This window comes from Pelecanus crispus, chromosome 2, assembly GCF_030463565.1.
Source record: "Pelecanus crispus isolate bPelCri1 chromosome 2, bPelCri1.pri, whole genome shotgun sequence".
NCBI classification, from domain to species: domain Eukaryota; kingdom Metazoa; phylum Chordata; class Aves; order Pelecaniformes; family Pelecanidae; genus Pelecanus; species Pelecanus crispus.
Window position 1 is genome coordinate 79,424,693 of NC_134644.1, and position 17,944 is coordinate 79,442,636.

At 42.7% G+C, this 17,944-nt stretch overlaps 1 long non-coding RNA gene across 2 annotated transcripts; it reads right to left on the reverse strand.

Moving 5' to 3' along the window:
* Positions 1-5,034: 5,034 nt before the first annotated feature.
* LOC142592871 (uncharacterized) lies at positions 5,035-17,847 on the reverse strand. 2 transcript variants are annotated; one of them, XR_012830830.1, is made up of 3 exons: positions 17,813-17,847; positions 12,169-12,235; positions 5,035-5,115 (listed from the first exon to the last, which is right to left on the reverse strand). It is a non-coding gene; the product is annotated as an uncharacterized LOC142592871 (long non-coding RNA). The 2 variants fall into 2 exon arrangements; XR_012830831.1 differs by lacking the exon at positions 17,813-17,847 and adding an exon at positions 14,302-14,487.
* Positions 17,848-17,944: the final 97 nt, after the last annotated feature.

Below are 17,944 nucleotides of genomic sequence, written 5' to 3' on the forward strand. Positions count from 1 at the left end.
AAGTTCAAAAAGTTTTGTAGGTATAACCAAAGATGTCTACTCTTAGCATCTCCTTCTATTTCATGTTAGAGAACCACATTAAAAACAATGGAAAGGGAATGGTGTTACTACAGCCTTTATTACCACACCTCAGATCTCCTTTGCTATAGCTACTCAGAAGCCCCGGACAGCTGTACCATGCCACTGGGAACCTTGTGACCAGGGAGTCAGAGCAGCAGGATTTTATTTCCATGCAGTGCAAAAACATACCTCACGCAGCCCTGAAATCTAGAATTAGCATGTGAAATAGTCTCCCAGTCTGCTTGCCCCTTCTCACTCAACCCCTGTCCGAGACTAGAGGGAGATGTGTCAGAAAATGATGACTGAAATTCCTACCATTTTTCTTCTGCTTTGCCAGAGAAGATTTCTGTAGAGCCACTTTTAGGCACGCAATTAAAAATGATACTAGCAGGTTTTTTTGACTGGGTCCAGACATGTAAGAAATGGTTCTAAACTCAGCTCTTGACTGAGTACAGACATAGCTGCAGAATAACATAGACTATTATAGTTTAAGATACATAAGATACAATGAGTAAAAACTGATTCCTGTAAATTTACCAAGGCACTAACACTGCTCTTGAAAAACACTTTAGAGACTTTCTTCTACTTTAAAACACTGCTGTCGGCTCACTCTCCTTAATAAGGGCCCATTAGCTCCGAAACGTGTAAATAGGACCTGCAAGTTGTACTAAGAAGTAAATTCCATTTACTCTGACACTTTTTTTTTTCCATAATGCAAAAGCCTTTATTGCTTTGGTATGATTCCCTATCACTGAAGCTCCTTCCTGTTGACCGAGTGAAATAGAAATCAATGACCAGATTTTTTTTATTCTTCCATTTAAGTGCTACTGATTTAGGCTGTTGTGTTCCCTTACCGTTAATGGGGTTTAGAAGCAGAAGACCCCCTCATCTCTGAAAAACTATTAACCCAAAATATTAGGCTAGAATTGCAAATATATACTACGTTACAGCAAACAAAATCCATTTAGAAACTCTGTATCATCATTTACATTCAATCCCAAATCACATGGGTTGCAGGAAAGCAGGAAAAAAATACAAGTCTAGAAAAAAGCAGCTAGCCTACACAGAGTGCAGTGTTAACTGGCATGTTGTAAAAGGAAAAAAACCAACCCACCACATAAGTTTCTAAATGACACAGTTCATTCCAACTCATTTAACCTACACAAAATGCCGGATGCACATGAACAGCAGGATTTGCAAACAATACAGACAGCTCTGCCAGCAAGTCTCACACAATCACAGTATTTGTCTCAATACAGTTGGTCTCGCAGCAATAGAAATTTCAGAAGGTAAAACAAAAATGAAGTAAGATTGCACTGCTAAACATTTTCAGTTTGGCTTCCTTTACCCTGGTGTTTTTAGCAAACTTATTTACTATATATACACATACTTATTTTTTAACTACTCTGGTGTTATTTCCTTGATTCCATCATTAAAATTTACCACAGGTGGATGGATAATTTATTTCTTCAAAATCCCACGTGACTTTCTCAAGCCTCTGTGCTGCCTCATCAGTCTTCCAACACATTGCTGAGCTGCAAGATGACTTATTTTGCTCTTTTAAGAACAAGTGTATTCAAGAAGACTCACAAGATTTAACTGCCTAGCCAACCTCCATTAACAAGCTTAAAAATTTTACTTTGTATATTCTACAGTTATGAATGTATACGAGTTAGCAAAAAGACAGAAAACCAGATTTGCAAATATTCTACTTATATTATGAAACATTTTCTGTAACTGTAGCTAAAGAAATGCATTAACTATGTTTAAAGCCTAAGGGTAAAAAGTGTAGTATTTTCCCTTAAAAATACTTTTAACTACAACAAGTGATACTGAATTATAGACAATGCTACTGCGAAATATTCATGAGAAATTTTATTATAAAATCCCTCAATTTACAGTTCTGCCTATTCAGATAAATACAAGTCAAATTTTAAAAATGGATTTGCTTAATCCTGTTCTAATTTCCTGATACAACTGTGCTCTGTTTCTGTTAAAGTCTACGGCTAGGATTAATTTAGTCAATGGCACTTCATATATATTCAGACACACCTACCTTGTAACACTGTATTTGATTATGTCTGAACACTACTACCTTTACAGTGTTCAAAAGGTGTTGACATCTCCTATAACTTGTTCAAGAAGAGTTAGTTCCAAGATACTCTGTAGCAAGCAAAGCAAGGGAAGTATGACTTAAAATATAGGTTTAAATTGTGTCTTCATCTAGTCCTGCTACCACAAGATAAAAAAAGTTTGAGCATGTTACAGTAGAAAGAACAAGACTAATATCACTAACTTTTCTTTGTCATTAATGCTAGAAAATAGGATATATTTGGGTCCATGGCTCACAGCACCCTAGGATAATGGGCTCCCAAGCAGCTTTGTGCTTTATTATCTTTAATGTTACCAGGTAACATCTCCTATAAGGCTTGCTAATGTTGATACACTTACTCCAGATAAAGCACAGCACAAAGGACAAAAGAAAAACTTTGACTGAAAGGCCTTGAGAAGCCATATATTTTAATTATGTCAGAGAACCCTTCTGTGGCACCAGATCTTTGAAAGTCATACTTCCCTCCAGAGCAAGCCTCAGTGAAAGGAAACATAGACAGAGCTCAGGATACACAATTCAAACTATGGCACGCAGAAGTATTTCTCCATCCAGTGTTTAGATAACACAGGCAACATCCCTTCATCTTGCATTTTGAGCCAAGATATACACATTGACTGGGTGGAAGAAGCTATACAAGTTAGGGAAAAAAGAAAACAATAACATGAAAGAATCAAATCTTAATTATTATTGAAGAATAAGGTGTTATTATAGCTCAAGGTCACATATGACAAAACAATCTTTACTTAATGCCACATCCATTATGTACTGAGAGAATCAAAATGAAAAGATAATAGTTGTTCTTATTTTTTTCTTTAAAACCATTTGTACAACTGCAATTTGCAACATGCTGAAAGATCGAGTTCCACATAGGCCCAGCAGGCTCTGTCATGCAGGGTCTGGAATGAGAGCAGTCAGGGGACACTGGAGTCAAATGAAGTCCTAATATCAGATGAGGAAATAGGATTTGGTAGAACCTGCAGTATCTTTTAAATGGTGTTTATAAAAAAATCATTTAAAAAAACAACACAGGGGGTCTGATAAAAGAAACCAGAATAAGCATGGTGTTCCCACATACTTAGTTCAAGTCTTCATCTATACAGCAGAGTTTATGTTTGTAGAATTACTGTTATATTGAGAATATAACCTACCACAAGAAAACGGCAAAAAAGTGGCAGTATCAGAATAAGATACACTGGTAGTAGAAGGGTGGGGGAATAAGAAACACAATCTGTGCAGGAAGAGGGACAGAAGGGAAAACAGAAAATAAAAAAGCTAACCTTTATCAAGCAACACGTCTGTTTAGAACAACTTTCTTCCATAAAACTTGACAAAGCTAGTGTGACAACATAAAAAGCAAGCAGCTTTTCTAAGTTCAACAAACCTATATAGAGCTGAAATTTAACTACCTCTTAGATATCTGATAATTATACATGTGCAATAGCATATCTGTCCATTTTAGAACATTATCTTCCCAAGGGAACAGCTGGTGTAATGCGCTATGCAACTTTTCACCCTGAAAGTAATTAGTATAATAAAATAAAAGTTAAAACAAATGTTGGGGGGGGGGGGGGAAGCTATGTCTACAGCCAAAAATAAATAAGAAAAAAATGAAAAGTTTATGCTAATACTCCCAAAAATAAGAACACTCTCAATGAAGGTCTTGAACACTGTCTTAAAAGTCAAACCAATTTTGAAATCTTACACAAAAAAATTTTAAAAGCACCAGTAAATCTCTGTGAGAACCCTGATAATTTGCTCTGTTTATCTTTTTTTCCTCCATTTTAGATGCAGCATACATACTTCACCAGGAATCATTTCCACAAAAGGCAGAAGTTAAATAATTATGAAAGTCACCTGCATAAAAATAAATGAAAGGAAACAAAGCATATGTAGTGCCAGGAAAAAAAGAAAAAAAAAAAACCAACTGGCAAAACTGATCCTGGGCTACAAAGCATACCTGAAAAAGCTAATCACAGAAATTCTAGAACAGGGAGATACTTAATTCAGGACTCCAGACAGATGAACTCTCGTAAATCTTGCCAGAATGCTACCTTCAAACTATTTCTTCCCCCATTTCTCTTTCCTGCCTTTCTGCAGAATGTTAAACCCATCCCTATAGGAAAGCTAGCAGCTCCATTTCACAGGTCTGCATCCCCACCTAAATCCACCCTTATCCCCAGTTTGAGCTAAGACACAAAACTTTATGAAGAAACACGGACAGACACTGCCTTTAGCTTATTCTGCTACAGGGACAGGAACATGACAGACTAGAAGGTTAACGGTAGGATCTGTAAGGCCATAACTACTGCCTCTCCCAAGATCTCACTGAGCTTACTCCCCATTCACCAGAGCATCCTATGCTGGATTCTAACTTGCACCAGTTATAAGTGGTCTGTAAACTAAGGAGAACCCAATCCTGCCACCTGTTTTCACACTGAACAGCAACTTATTGCTTATGTAGATGGGCAGATTTCAAAGGGATTATATTCAAAGATATGGACATACACCAATATAAACACCATACAATTTCTCCTCCTGAATTTGTCCTACAGAAGATCACCATCTTCTCCCTATCTACCTATTATTATTATCTACTTATCTTTGTAACTCGAGTCTCATCATTTTCTTTGTATTAGGAGTAAGGAAGCACATGAATTCTATACAGAACGTGAAGTCAGATAGTTAGCATACCTAGTTAGCATACCTGTCTTTAACAGCTGGTGAAGATGAAGAAAGATGTTTTTATTATTATTAATTAAAATGGAAAAAGACTGAAAACTTGTTACTACCTAAAAAGGCTGGCAGTGCTAGTGTCAGACAGATTCAGAAAGCTAAATTTATTTGTAATTATCTACCTGCAAGCAGAGATAATCTTTCCTCACTTCTGCTTCCTTTGCCTGTTAGCTTCAGTCAGTGCTTTGTTTCTTCTTTTCAGGAACTGGCTGAAAGACAAATTTTGGCACAGTCACCCCAGATATAAAAAATTGAAACAGAAAAAAATAAAAAGAAAGTTCTGTCTAGAAGTGTGAAGGCATGTAAGGAAATACTGACAATTCATCTTATCTTACAAAGGCATCAGAAGCATGATATATTTAGAAACATGCCCCTAATGCACTATCATGAATGCTGGCCAGAGGTCTGGGGACATAAAACTGATAGTGACACAAGATGAAAGATCAAAAATGTCAAGGACCATGCAAAATTAAGTTATCTTAAATTCTACCATTACTACAATTTGCTAATACGGGTATATTGTTTTCCTCATTTAAATGAAACATTGCTCCAGAAATACTCTCTTTAGATTTCTTTGTTTTAGCTTCATATTTAAACTGTTGGGGGTTTGGGTTTTGTTTTTTTTTTTTTTTTGAACCAAAAGTCCAAGCCACCAGAACAAAAAGTCATATGGATGCATAACATCACATAACATGAAAACACATTTGTCCTGGTTTCAGCTGGGATAGAGTTAATTTTCTTCCTAGTAGCTGGCATAGTGCTGTCTTTTGGATTTAGTTTGAGAAGAATGCTGATAACACACTGATGGTTTAGTTGTTGCTAAGTACTGCTTATGCTAGTCAAGGACTTTTCAGCTTCCCATGCTCTGCCAGGTGCACAAGAAGCTGGGAGGGGGCACAGCCAGGACAGCTGACCCAAATTCACCAAAGGGCTATTCCATACCATATGACATCATGCTCAGTATATAAACTGCAGGAAGCTGGGCAAGAGGCTGTGATTGCTACTCCGGAACTGGCTGGGTATCGGTCAGTGGGTGGTGAGCAACGGCATTGCGCATCACTTATTTTGTATATTATTATTATTATTTTCCCTTCCTTTTCTGTCCTATTAAGCTGTCTTTATGCCAACCCATGAATTTTACTTCCCCCCCCTCCCCCCGATTCTCTCCCCAATTCCACTGGGGAGGGGGAGAGTGAGCTAATGGCAGTGTGGTGCTTAGCTGCCTGCCAGGTTAAACCACAACAGTCTTTTTTGGCACCCAATGTGGGGCACAAAGGGTTTGAGATGACAGATTTGACCAGAGCATGTTAAAACAAATTTGTGATAAGCATTCATTATATTAGTTTAATAGTCACTGGTCACAATGTTGATTCATTTGCTCTCAGAGTTGTTGTACTTGTTCTCAGAGTTGTGCTATGTAACAGCTTAATTGCCATATGCATTCCCTGTGGTGCTGTTTATCACCTCTGGGAGCTGGATTAAAACGTATCGCTTTGTTGTACAGTGTAACATTGGCTTATGACATGATAAAATTATCAGTCACAAGATTGTACTCAACACTGCCATCATTCCTGTACTTCAGGAGCCCTTTCTTGGAAACTATTAATAATTACACTTTTTACCTCTTTTCCTTGGAGAACTGATCTATTGGGGAGACAAAGGGAGGCATTTTCCCCCACTCCTTCACCATCTCTTTCTCCTTCAGGCTAGTTACAACAGCTCTTGAGAATTTTGAATATCCTTGGGATATTCAAACCAGCATCCTCCTACTGCTATGTCTCCTGAATGTGGTTCAGGTCTTGTTTAGGGTTAAACAACTATTTAAGAATATCACCCAGACAACAACCCCCATGACAGGCACCGCAGCCACACCAACCCCTGTGACAGGCACTGCGGTTGAACCAGACAACCAATCCGTGCCAGTATCAGTTGCCCCTATACACAAGAGGAAATACACAAGAAGATCGGCTTGTTTAGTAAGGGATGAAGATGAACCAGGGCCATCACGAGAAGAGGAGGAAGAGGCAGAACCCATAAATGAGATGGTAACCACCTGACCCCTATCCCCAAGTGAACTGCAAGATATGTGAAAAGATTTCAGTCATCATCCAGGCGAGTACATTATCACCTGGCTGCTCTGACGATGGGATAACAGGGCCAGTAGCCTGGAATTAGAGGGCAGGGAAGCCAAGCAGCTGGGATCCCTTTCTAGGGAAGGGGGCATTTACAAAGTGATTGGAAAAGGGGCACAAATGCTCAGTCACTGGAGACGACTCCTGTGTCAGGTGTGAAGGAAAGGTATCCCTTCAAGGAAGATGTTACATGTCACCCAGGCAAGTGGGAGACAGGTACCATGGAGAGAGGTATCCAGTACCTGAGAGAATTAGCCATGCTAGAGGTGATTTATAGTGACCTGAACAATGAGCAGTTATCCAAAGATCCAGATGAAGTCAGGTGCACACAACCCATGTGGCAGAAGTTTGTACAGAGCACACCATTGCCACATGCAAATTAATTGGCAGTAATGATCTGGAAAGAGAGAGGAACCAATGGTGGATGAATTGGCTGGCCAACTCCAGCAATACAAAGAAAGTCTCTCCTCCTCCGTACAGGTCTGTGTCTCAGCTGTTGAAAGACTGTCCGAAAAACTGTCCCAAGAGTTCCAGCAACTCAAAGAGAATAGGTCCTACTCTCCACCTATACAGACCAATATCTCAGCTATTAGCAGTAAGCTTCCCTCTACCCAAGAGACACGATATAGTAGATACACACCACAGGGCACCCTGTGATTTTACCTGCGTGACCACGGAGAAGACATGAGGATGTGTTTAGCTGCCTGCCAGGTTAAAGCACAAGTGGGATGGAAAAAATCTACCTTGACCCTAGAGGCATGGGTATATGAATTGCAAGGAAAAACAATCACAGAAGGGGATTCTTCCAGGAAAATTGCTGGTCCAGTTTCCAGTGGGCAGTTCCCCAGACAGAGTAGAAGGGCTGGTCTTACCCCTGATCTCAATAAAGGCACTTCTGATTTTTACTTACAAGAAGTGAGTGACGAATACTATGACCAGAACTAGAGGGTTCCTGCCTCCAGCCAGGTGGAGGAAAGGGACAACTGGGTTTACTGGACTGTGTGGATTCGATGGCCTGGAACATGACCCACAGGAGTATAAGGCTCGAGTGGACACTGGTGCACAGTGTACCCTAATGCCATCAAACTATAAAGGGGCAGAACCCATCTGTATTTCTGGAGTGACAGGGGGATCCCAACAACTAACCATATTGGAGGCTGAAGTGAGCCTCACTGGGAATGAGTGGCAAAAGCACCCCATTGTGACTGGCCCAGATGCTCCGTGCATCCTTGGCATAGACTACCTCAGGAGAGGGTATTTCAAGGACCCAAAAGTGTACTGGTGGGCTTTTGGTATAGCTGCCTTAGAGATGGAGGAAATTAAACAGCTGTCAACCTTGCCTGGTCTCTCAGAGGACCCTTCTCTTGTGGGATTGCTGAGGGTCAAAGAACAACAGATGCCCATTGCTACCACAACAGTGCACCAGCTGCAATATCACACCAATCGAGACTCCCTGATTCCCATCCATAAGCTGATTTGTTGACTGGAGAGCCAAGAAGTGATCAGCAAGACTTGCTCACCCTTTAACAGTCTCAGGTGGCCAGTGTGAAAGTCTAATGGGGAGTGGAGACTAACAGTAGACTACTGTGGTCTGAATGAAGTCACGCCATCACTGACTGCTGCTGTGCCAGACATGCTAGAACTTCACTACGAACTGTAGTCAAAGGCAGCCAAGTGGTCTGCCACAATTGACATCGCTAATGCATTTTTCTAAATCCCTTTGGCAACAGAGTGCAGGCCACAGTTTGCTTTCACCTGGAGGGGTGTCCAGTACACCTGAAATCGACTGCCCCAGGGGTAGAAACACAGCCCTACCATGTGCCATGGACTAATCCAGACTGCACTGGAACAGGGTGAGACTCCGGAACACCTGCAATACATTGACAACGTCATTGTGTGGGGCAATACAGCAGAAGAGGTTTTTGAGAAAGGAAAGAAAATAGTCCAAATCCTTCTGAAGGCCGGTTTTGCCATAAAACAGAGTAAGGTCAAGGGACCTGCACAGGAGATCCAGTTTTTAGGAATAAAATAGCAAGATGGACGTCGTCAGATCCCAGTGGATGTGATCAACAAAATAACAGCTATGTCCCCACCAACTAGCAAAAAGGAAACACAAGCTTTCTTAGGTGTTGTGGGTTTTTGGAGAATGCATATTCCAAATTACAGTCTGATCGTGAGCCCTCTCTATCAAGTGACCTGGAAGAAGAATGATTTCAAATGGGGCCCTGAGCAATGACAAGCCTTTGAACAAATTAAACAGGAGATAGTTCATGCAGTAGCCCTTGGGCCAGTCCAGGCAGGGCAAGATGTAAAGAATGTGCTCTACACTGCAGCCAGGGAGAATGGCCCTACCTAGAGCCTCTGGCAGAAAGCACCAGGGGAGACTCGAGGTCGGCCCCTGGGGTTTTGGAGTTGGGGACACAGAGGATCCAAGGCCCGCCATACTCCAGCTGAAGGAGAGATATTGGCAGCACATGAAGGGGTTCGAGCTGCTTCAGAAGTGGTTGGTACTGAAGCACAGCTCCTGCTGACACCCTGACTGCCAGTGCTGGGCTGGATATTCAAAGGGAGGGTCTCCTCTACACGTCATGCAACTGATGCTACATGGAGTAAGTGGGTTGCACTGATTACACAAAGGGCTCGAATAGGAAACCCCAAAACCCCAGTTGCCCAGGAATCTTGGAAGTGATCATGAACTGGCCAGAAGGCAAAGATTTTGGAATATCACCAGAGGAAGAGGTGACACGTGCTGAGGATGCCCCACTGCATAATAAACTACCAGAAAATGAGAAGCCATATACGCTGTTCTCTGATGGGTCCTGTTGTCTTGTGGGAAAGCATCAGAGGTGGAAAGCTGCTGTATGGAGTCCTATACAACAAGTCGCAGAAACTGCTGAAGGAGAAGGGGAGTCAAGTCAGTTTGCAGACGTGAAAGCAATCCAGCTGGCTTTAGATATTGCTGAAAGAGAAAAGTGGCCAGTCCTTTATCTCTATACTGACTCATGGATGGTGGCAAATGCCCTGTGGGGGTGGTTACAGCAAGGGAAGCAGAGCAACTGGCAGCGCAAAGGCAAACCCACCTGGGCTGATGCATTGTGGCAACGTATTGCTGCCTGGGTAGAGAACCTGGTTGTAAAAGTATGTCACGTAGATGCTCACGTATCCAAGAGCTGGGCCACTGAAGCACATCAAAACAACCAGCAGGTTGATTGAAGTGGCGCAAGTGGATCTGGACTGGCAACATAAGGGTGATTTATTTTTAACTCAGTGGGCCCATGACACCTCAGGCCATCAAGGAAGAGATGCAACATATAGATGGGCTCATGATTGACTTGACCATGGACACTATCACTATCGCACAGGTTATTCATGAATGTGAAACATGCGCTGCGATCAAGCAAGCCAAGCAGTTAAAGCCTCTCTGGTATAGTGAATGATGGCTAAAATATAAATATGGGGAGGCCTGGCAGATTGATTAGATCACACTCCCACAAACCTGCCAAGGCAACTGCCATGTGCTCACCATGGTGGAAGCAACCACTGCATGGCTGGAAACATATCCCGTGCCCCATGACACCACCTGGAACACCATCCTGGGCCTTGAAAAGCAAGTCCGGTGGCGACATGGCACCCCAGAAAGAATTGAGTCAGACAACGGGACTCATTTCCAAAACAACCTCATAGACACCTGGGCCAAAGAGCATGGCATTGAGTGAGTATATCACATCCCCTATCATGCACCAGCCTCTGGGAAAATCGAACAACACAAGGGACTGTTAAAGACTACCCTGAGAGCAATGGGTGGTGGGACATCCAAACATTGGGGTACACATTTAGCAAAAGCCACCTGGTTAGTCAACACTAGGGGATCTCCCAATCAAGCAGGCCCTGCCCAATCAATACTTTTACATACTGTAAAGGGGGATAAAGTTCCTGTAGTGCACATAAAAAACATGCTGGGGAAGGCAGCCTGTGTTATTCCTGCCTTGGGCAAAGGCAAACCCATCCATGGGATTGCTTTTACTCAAGGACCTGGGGGTACTTGGTGGGTGATGCAGAAGGATGGGGAAGTCCAGTGCATACCTCAAGGGAAGTCGATTTTGGGTGAAAAAAGCCAATGACTTGTATGATGTTAATTGCTACATAATACTGTATGGCATCACTTTTATGGTTGCTATATGCCACATCAGCAGTATTACAGTAAGAATCACCCAGATTAATGAAGAATGTACTTTAACAAAACCAAGCAGAGTGCAGCAGTGATGGAACCAGAACTGGCTTCAGCATGCAACAATCCAACACCACACACCATCTCTCCTGCCCTGAAGGACTGTTATGACAGATGGAGCCCAAAGTCATGGACTGAATGAACTCAATGCACATTTTAGAGGGATGGCCCACAGACTAAGGGAATGACATCTGTGTGTATACATCAAAAGACAGGAAAAGTGGTGGTGGTAATTGGAATGTATTGGAAAGGGTAGAGACCTGAGCATGACGTAGATGGTATAGAATAAGGGGTGGATACTATCCTGGTTTCGGCTGGGATAGAGTTAATTTTCTTCCTAGTAACTGACACAGTGCTGTGTTCTGGATTTAGTTGGAGAATAATGTTGATAGCAACAACTAAAACATCAGTGTGTTAAGTACTGCTTATGCTAGTCAAGGACTTTTCAGCTTCCCATGCTCTGCCAGGTGCACAAGAAGCTGGGAGGGGGCACAGCCAGGACAGCTGACCCAAACTGACCAAAGGGCTATTCCATACCATACGACATCCTGCTCAGTATATGAACTGGGCGGAGTTGGCTGGCGGGCAGCAATCACTGCTCGGGGGCTGGCTAGGCACCGGTCAGTGGGCAGTGAGCAGTTGTATTGTGCATCACTTATCTTGTATACCATTATTATTATTATTTTCCCTTCCTTTTCTGTCCTATTAAACTGTCTTTATCTCAACCCACGAATTTTACTTCCTGCCCCCGATTCTCTCCCCCATCCCACTGGGGAGGGGGAGAGTAAGCAAACAGCTGTGTGGTGTTTAGCTGCCTGCCGGGTTAAACCACAACAAGTGGAAAGTCATATTCCCCCTCCCCTCATCACACAGTCAGAAAACTAAACAGATAGCCTACTTACAAGCCACTTAATCCTTGCTGCTTTACACATCCATTGTAGACCACAGTTTTGCTTAACCTTTCTTTCCCTAAAAAAAAAAAAAAAAAAAAAAAAAAAAAAAAATTAGTGTCTTCCACATATCCCATTCTCAGAGGTCACACCTTTCCCCAATAACAACTTTTCAACATATTACACTAGAACTTTCCACTTTTATTTTACCTTGGATAACATGTTTTCTTACATCAGCTCCACTCTACCTTATCGCAACACGATACTTCTACCCCACTGATACTTCACACTAGGAATTGCTTCCAGAAAATAATCACACAGGAAGTATTTATAAGAAAATGCTTAGAGAAGTGGATTCGCAGGGAAGAACTTAAACGATAGCCCATGACTTGAGCGGAGCTAGCCCCCTAGTATCATCTGACAAGAGGGCCCATGCCCACAATGCAGGGAGCAGGAAAAGAACCGGGATGCATGCAAACAGCAGGTTGTCTTTCATTTCCCATACCTGGGACATGGGACTGGGTAACCAGAAAAAAAACTCACAGCATTGTGTTAGCTGTGCACAAATCTCCAACACTGCAGCAAGGAGAATCTGGGATGAACAGCATGACCTTCACCTCTACTACCACCACATGACTATGCGCATGCTTTTATACATATTCACACACGCTTTTATACATATTCACACAAGCATTCATATATGACAAAAATAAACTCAAAGAGAAGAACAAACTTTGCTCTAGCAAGACATCCGAGATGCAATCACGATCTTTACAAAAAGGCTGGCAGTACCATTTGTAACTAACCTGGCAAACTGGAAATCACAAGTCAGCAAAGAAGATACAGGGGTGGCTACAAAGAGATTCTCAGTTGCTCTTAAACAAAACACGGGTATTTCCTTACACAACCAAGTACTATAACAGAAAACCCACTACTGGTTTCAGGGTTTTTTTCCCCCCTATTATTACTATTCTTACAGTCTTACTTTAAACAATACACAACGTTCTGCAATTCTGTTTGGAAAGAAATGGGGTACCTCACAAAAAGTGACTAAGAATTTTGTCCCATTTTTTTCTTCCCAAATGCACAAATAATTTAGGAGCATAGCTGAATTTGGAACATGGAAGTTTCTCCTTCTGACTAAAATGTTATTTTCTACAGGGCAACCAAATGAATACATATTTTTTTAAAAAGTAGTTATTCAAGGCCTCCTTTTGATACTGTGGAAATCTTACTCACTGTAGGGCAAACTATAGTTTGTTACATTTGTGACTGAAATCCCAAAATTCTCATGACTTATAGTCCTTATTTTAAAGGTCCTACTCTACACTGAGTAGGATCTCACTGTGCACAACACTGTCCATCAAGAACTAAGAGCAAGGAAGAGAAAGAAAGCACACCACAGCAGCAGCAGGGAAAAGTTAGCACATTTTCACAAACTGAAACACAGTAATTAAAAGAGATATCATCACAACAATCAATTATCATTGTGACCCCAAAGAAAAATAATGAACAGGAGCAGTGTACCAGGAAAGCACATGTTCTCTTGAAGTGTTGAGTGCCATGTCATAAAGCTGAAATAGTGTACCACAAGAAACAATTTGGCAACATACGACAAAACATCCAATATGTACCAGAAAATATAACAGCTGTTTCCTTTCACACCAGTCCACAGTCTCTGCAGGTATTTCAGCCAAATTCCCCCTGCCCTTTGTTTTTTTTAGCAGCTACATATTTAAAATATTAGGAACTATTCCAGATACTGATACAATTATCTCATTCTCAAAGTGCTTATTTATCTCAAGAGATGCAGAAAAACAAGGCACAGGCCACCTTCCTTCCTCAGACCAAATGCCAAAAGCAAAGACTTCCATACAAATGAACACCCACCAACCCCCTTCAACAATGATTACATGTATCACTGCAATTAAGAAAAACATATCTCTAGCCCCATCCCCATAAAATGAAACAATAAAACAGCACTGAGTTTTAAACCAGAGAAGTCTGGGGCTAAAAAAAAAAAAAAAAAACATCTGCCCATGTCTTGATTGGTCCTGGCTTGCTGTCTAGATTAAATTCAGGTGTGAATTCCCCCTAGGGAATAAGGAGGCAGTTAATGAAGTGATCATTACTGTTTCCCCATACCTAGGCTCCAGTGTCACAGGACACAACAGTGGTCACCTGGGCTGTGTCTGTCCTTCAAATTCTCTGCAGGCTTGCAGTGATGCACATACACAGGTGGCTAGCAGAAACACATGTACCCCAGTCACAGCAGAGACAATGCCCACTTAGTGCAGAATGACAGAACTTCTGAGACCATAATCTGTTGCTTCCAAGAAAACGCAATAATAAGATACATAAGAGAATAATTCATTTTTCCATTCAACAGCACCAATCCAACTGCACAAAGATGATAGGTTTCTGCAAAAAATTGTTCTTCCCTCCTTGAGTGTAATGAAGGTTAAGCCAGGAAAGGGAGACAAGAGGAAAATCTTTTTTCCTTTGGTATGTTTACTTTGTATCTGATAGTAGTTTGCATGTGCTTATTGCTTATTCTAAACATATCAGGTTTCCATGCTTCTTTAAGAGAAAAACATGGTTCTCTTAAAAAAATAATAAAAATAATAATTAAAAAAAACAAACCACAAAAACTGTCAGGGAGATTCAGGAACAGGATGAGCACCTGAGACTATTTCAAAAACATTTATAATTACTTCAAAAGTATTAAATCAATTGTATTCTTATAAACAAAATTTACTTAATGTATTTTGCTTTTTTTCCCAATTACCCTCTCATCTTTTAGAGCTGGAGACCGTAGCATCAAAACTTTATTTCTCACAATAACAAAGAAGGCTGTTGTAAACTTAGATGGAATAACTGCCACACTCATTTACAGCATGATTTCACATAACTTTGCCAAACTCTCAAAGCTGGGTTTTGCTCTGTACATGACGGACCCGTATCTTTTAAGCGGTCTGAAGCCCATGATCGAAACAAAGGGCAGGGTTGCCACTGCTGCTTTAAGGGAAGATGATAAATCTGCAGACACAAAGCAAGAGTTCTGCTTTAACACATATTAAGCACCCCGGCCACCAACAGCTGCAAAGATGGGGGAGCACCAGCACCTCAGGCAGACTCCACTTCTGGCATGGCAATCTGTGTCAACAACATGGCTTGGGCTAAAAGGAGCATTTGGTCCCACAGGCAACTAAAGAACATGCTTGGCTGACATTTTTCTGTTTGTGTTTCCTGAATGCCAAAAGAGAGCCCAAAACACATTGTTTTGTAACTCACAAGGGAAGGCCTCAGAAGCATGATGCTTACCAGTGAGTCTCAGTTGCATACATTTTTATACAAAAATGCAACATTTCCTCTAATGTTTCTAATTTTGGTTTTGTCCTGGTTTTGGCTGGGATAGAGTTAATTTTCTTCCTAGTAGCAGGCATAGTGCTGTCTTTTGGATTTAATAGGAGAAGAATGTTGATAACACACTGGTGTTTCAGTTGTTGCTGAGTACTGCTCATGCTAGTCAAGGACTTTGCAGCTTCCCATGCTCTGCCAGGTGCACAAGAAGCTGGGAGGGGGGCACAGCCAGAATAGTTGATCCAAACTGACCAAAGGGCTGTTCCATACCATATGACATCATGCTCAGTATATAAACTGGGGGGAGCTGGCCGGGGGGCAGCGATCGCTGCTCGGGAACTGTCTGGGTATCGGTCGGCGGGTGGTGAGCAATTGCATTGTGCATCACTTGCTTCGTGTATCATTATTATTATTATTATTATTATTATATTGTTATTATTATCATTACTATTTTACTTTATTTCAATTATTAAACTGTTCTTATCTCAACCCAGGAGTGTTTCTCACTCTTACTCCTCTGATTCTCTCCCCCATCCCATCGGGGTAGGGGGAGTGAGCGAGCAGCTGCGTGGTGCTTAGTTGCTGGCTGGGGCTAAACCACGACAGGTTTTGATAAAGAGCATATCTAAGAAGTTTGCTATGTATGGTAAATCCCAGTTTCCAGAAGCCTAAAAGGGCTGCTAAAAAATAGCGTCCTTGTAAAGATGAATTTGAGATAAATCCATGTGTGTCTGTACTATTTACATCCAGCTGCATAGAACTATTTTAGTTCTATGAAATAAATTGTAAATTGCATCAGATGTACAACTGACATAAGTAATAATACTCCCAGTGCACATACAATAAAATATGAGTTCAATCAGTGGCAGTAATTGAAGCACTTTTGCCAGAGAGGTGCAGAACATATATAGACATCTACTATACACAAAACATGCCTTGGAGAAAGTAGGAACCCTGTAATGATTATAAATAAATCATATTATTGATAATATTTAAAAGTCAGTATTAAATACAGCTGGGGCATCATACCTGTAAGCATGTCAAGTTTATCCTGCAGTAGCAAAACTTTCAGCAGAAGAGGATGCTAGGTATGTGCTGTTTCCAGCAACAAAAGGATCAGGATGCCTCTGGCACAAACAATAAAAGAAGTGCTCAAGTAGAAAAAGAGCCCCAGCCTCACAGCAAAGAAGAGTAAAGACCAAGATTTAGCAAATAAACAGGCAAATAAACCTACTTTTTAAATGGTTCAGGTAACATGCTGTTCTGTGGAAGGTACAATATGTGGGCATTGCATACACTGATTCATGCTTGGGTACCGCCCTCTTCAAGGCCAGTTTCAAACACATGCAGGCCTGTGTGTTAAATTCACCCGAAGGTCAACACAGTTACTCGGCTTTCTGAAAAGCCGTGCAAATGGGGAACCTTAGAGGAAGGCACTGATAAAACCCATGCGGTTATTTCTCAGGGCTATGGAAAAAGCAAGAAAAACAGTAAGTAAATGGAGGGTTTACATTGAAAATAAACACACAGAGGTAGGAAATCCTTGCTAGCACCCATCAGAGACTCTCACTACTTAACTTAAACAGCACCTGAACTACAACTACACAGGTTAAGCTATTTTAAATAACAGATTTCAACATAAAACAGGATACTAAGAGGAACGACTCACACATCAGTGCAGCATATCAGGCCCTAGTACGCCAGCACAGACGATCATTCACTGCAAACTTACACAGCGATTTCAATGCAGTCGCCGAACACGCATCACCCGTTGCTCATTTCCAGGCTCTACACCAATCCCACCTTGCTAACACCCACCTCCCCACGCAACACACCAACAAAACAAGTACAAGTGCACGCAACCACACTACTAGCAGCGACCAATGTATCTGAACTCTGGTTCCCCTTATGGCTTAGGCCTTCCCCCCGCGCCCTGCCAGCGCTGGGCCGTTCGCAGCCGCTCCGGCCGGAGCCCTGAGCGGGGAGGCGGCGGCGGCGCTTCAGGGCAGGCCGAGGCTTGAGCAGTAACCTGGCGGCGGGGGCGAAGGGAGGGAGGCCCGGCGGAGCTGCCGCACCCGTGCCGCCGGACAGGGCCGGGCCTGGCACCGGGGCCGGGCCCGCCGCGCAGAAACGCCGCCGGCCGCCCCTCGGGGCTGCCTCGCCCGGGGAAGAGCCTTTCCTCCCGCGGCGCTCAGGCCTCGGGCTCGCTCCCGCTCCGCCCCCGGGCCTTGCGTGGGCCCAGGCCGAGCCGCGGCCGCCGTCCCTCCGCTCCGCGGGCCGCGCCGCCACTCACCGCCAGGCCGTGCGCTGCCGCTCCTGCCCGCCGCCGCGGCTGCCCCCGCCCCTGCCCGCCCGCCCGCCCGCCGCCGAGAGAGGCCGACGCGGGCGGCGGGAGGCGGCTCCGGGGGCCGGCGCGGCCCCGGGC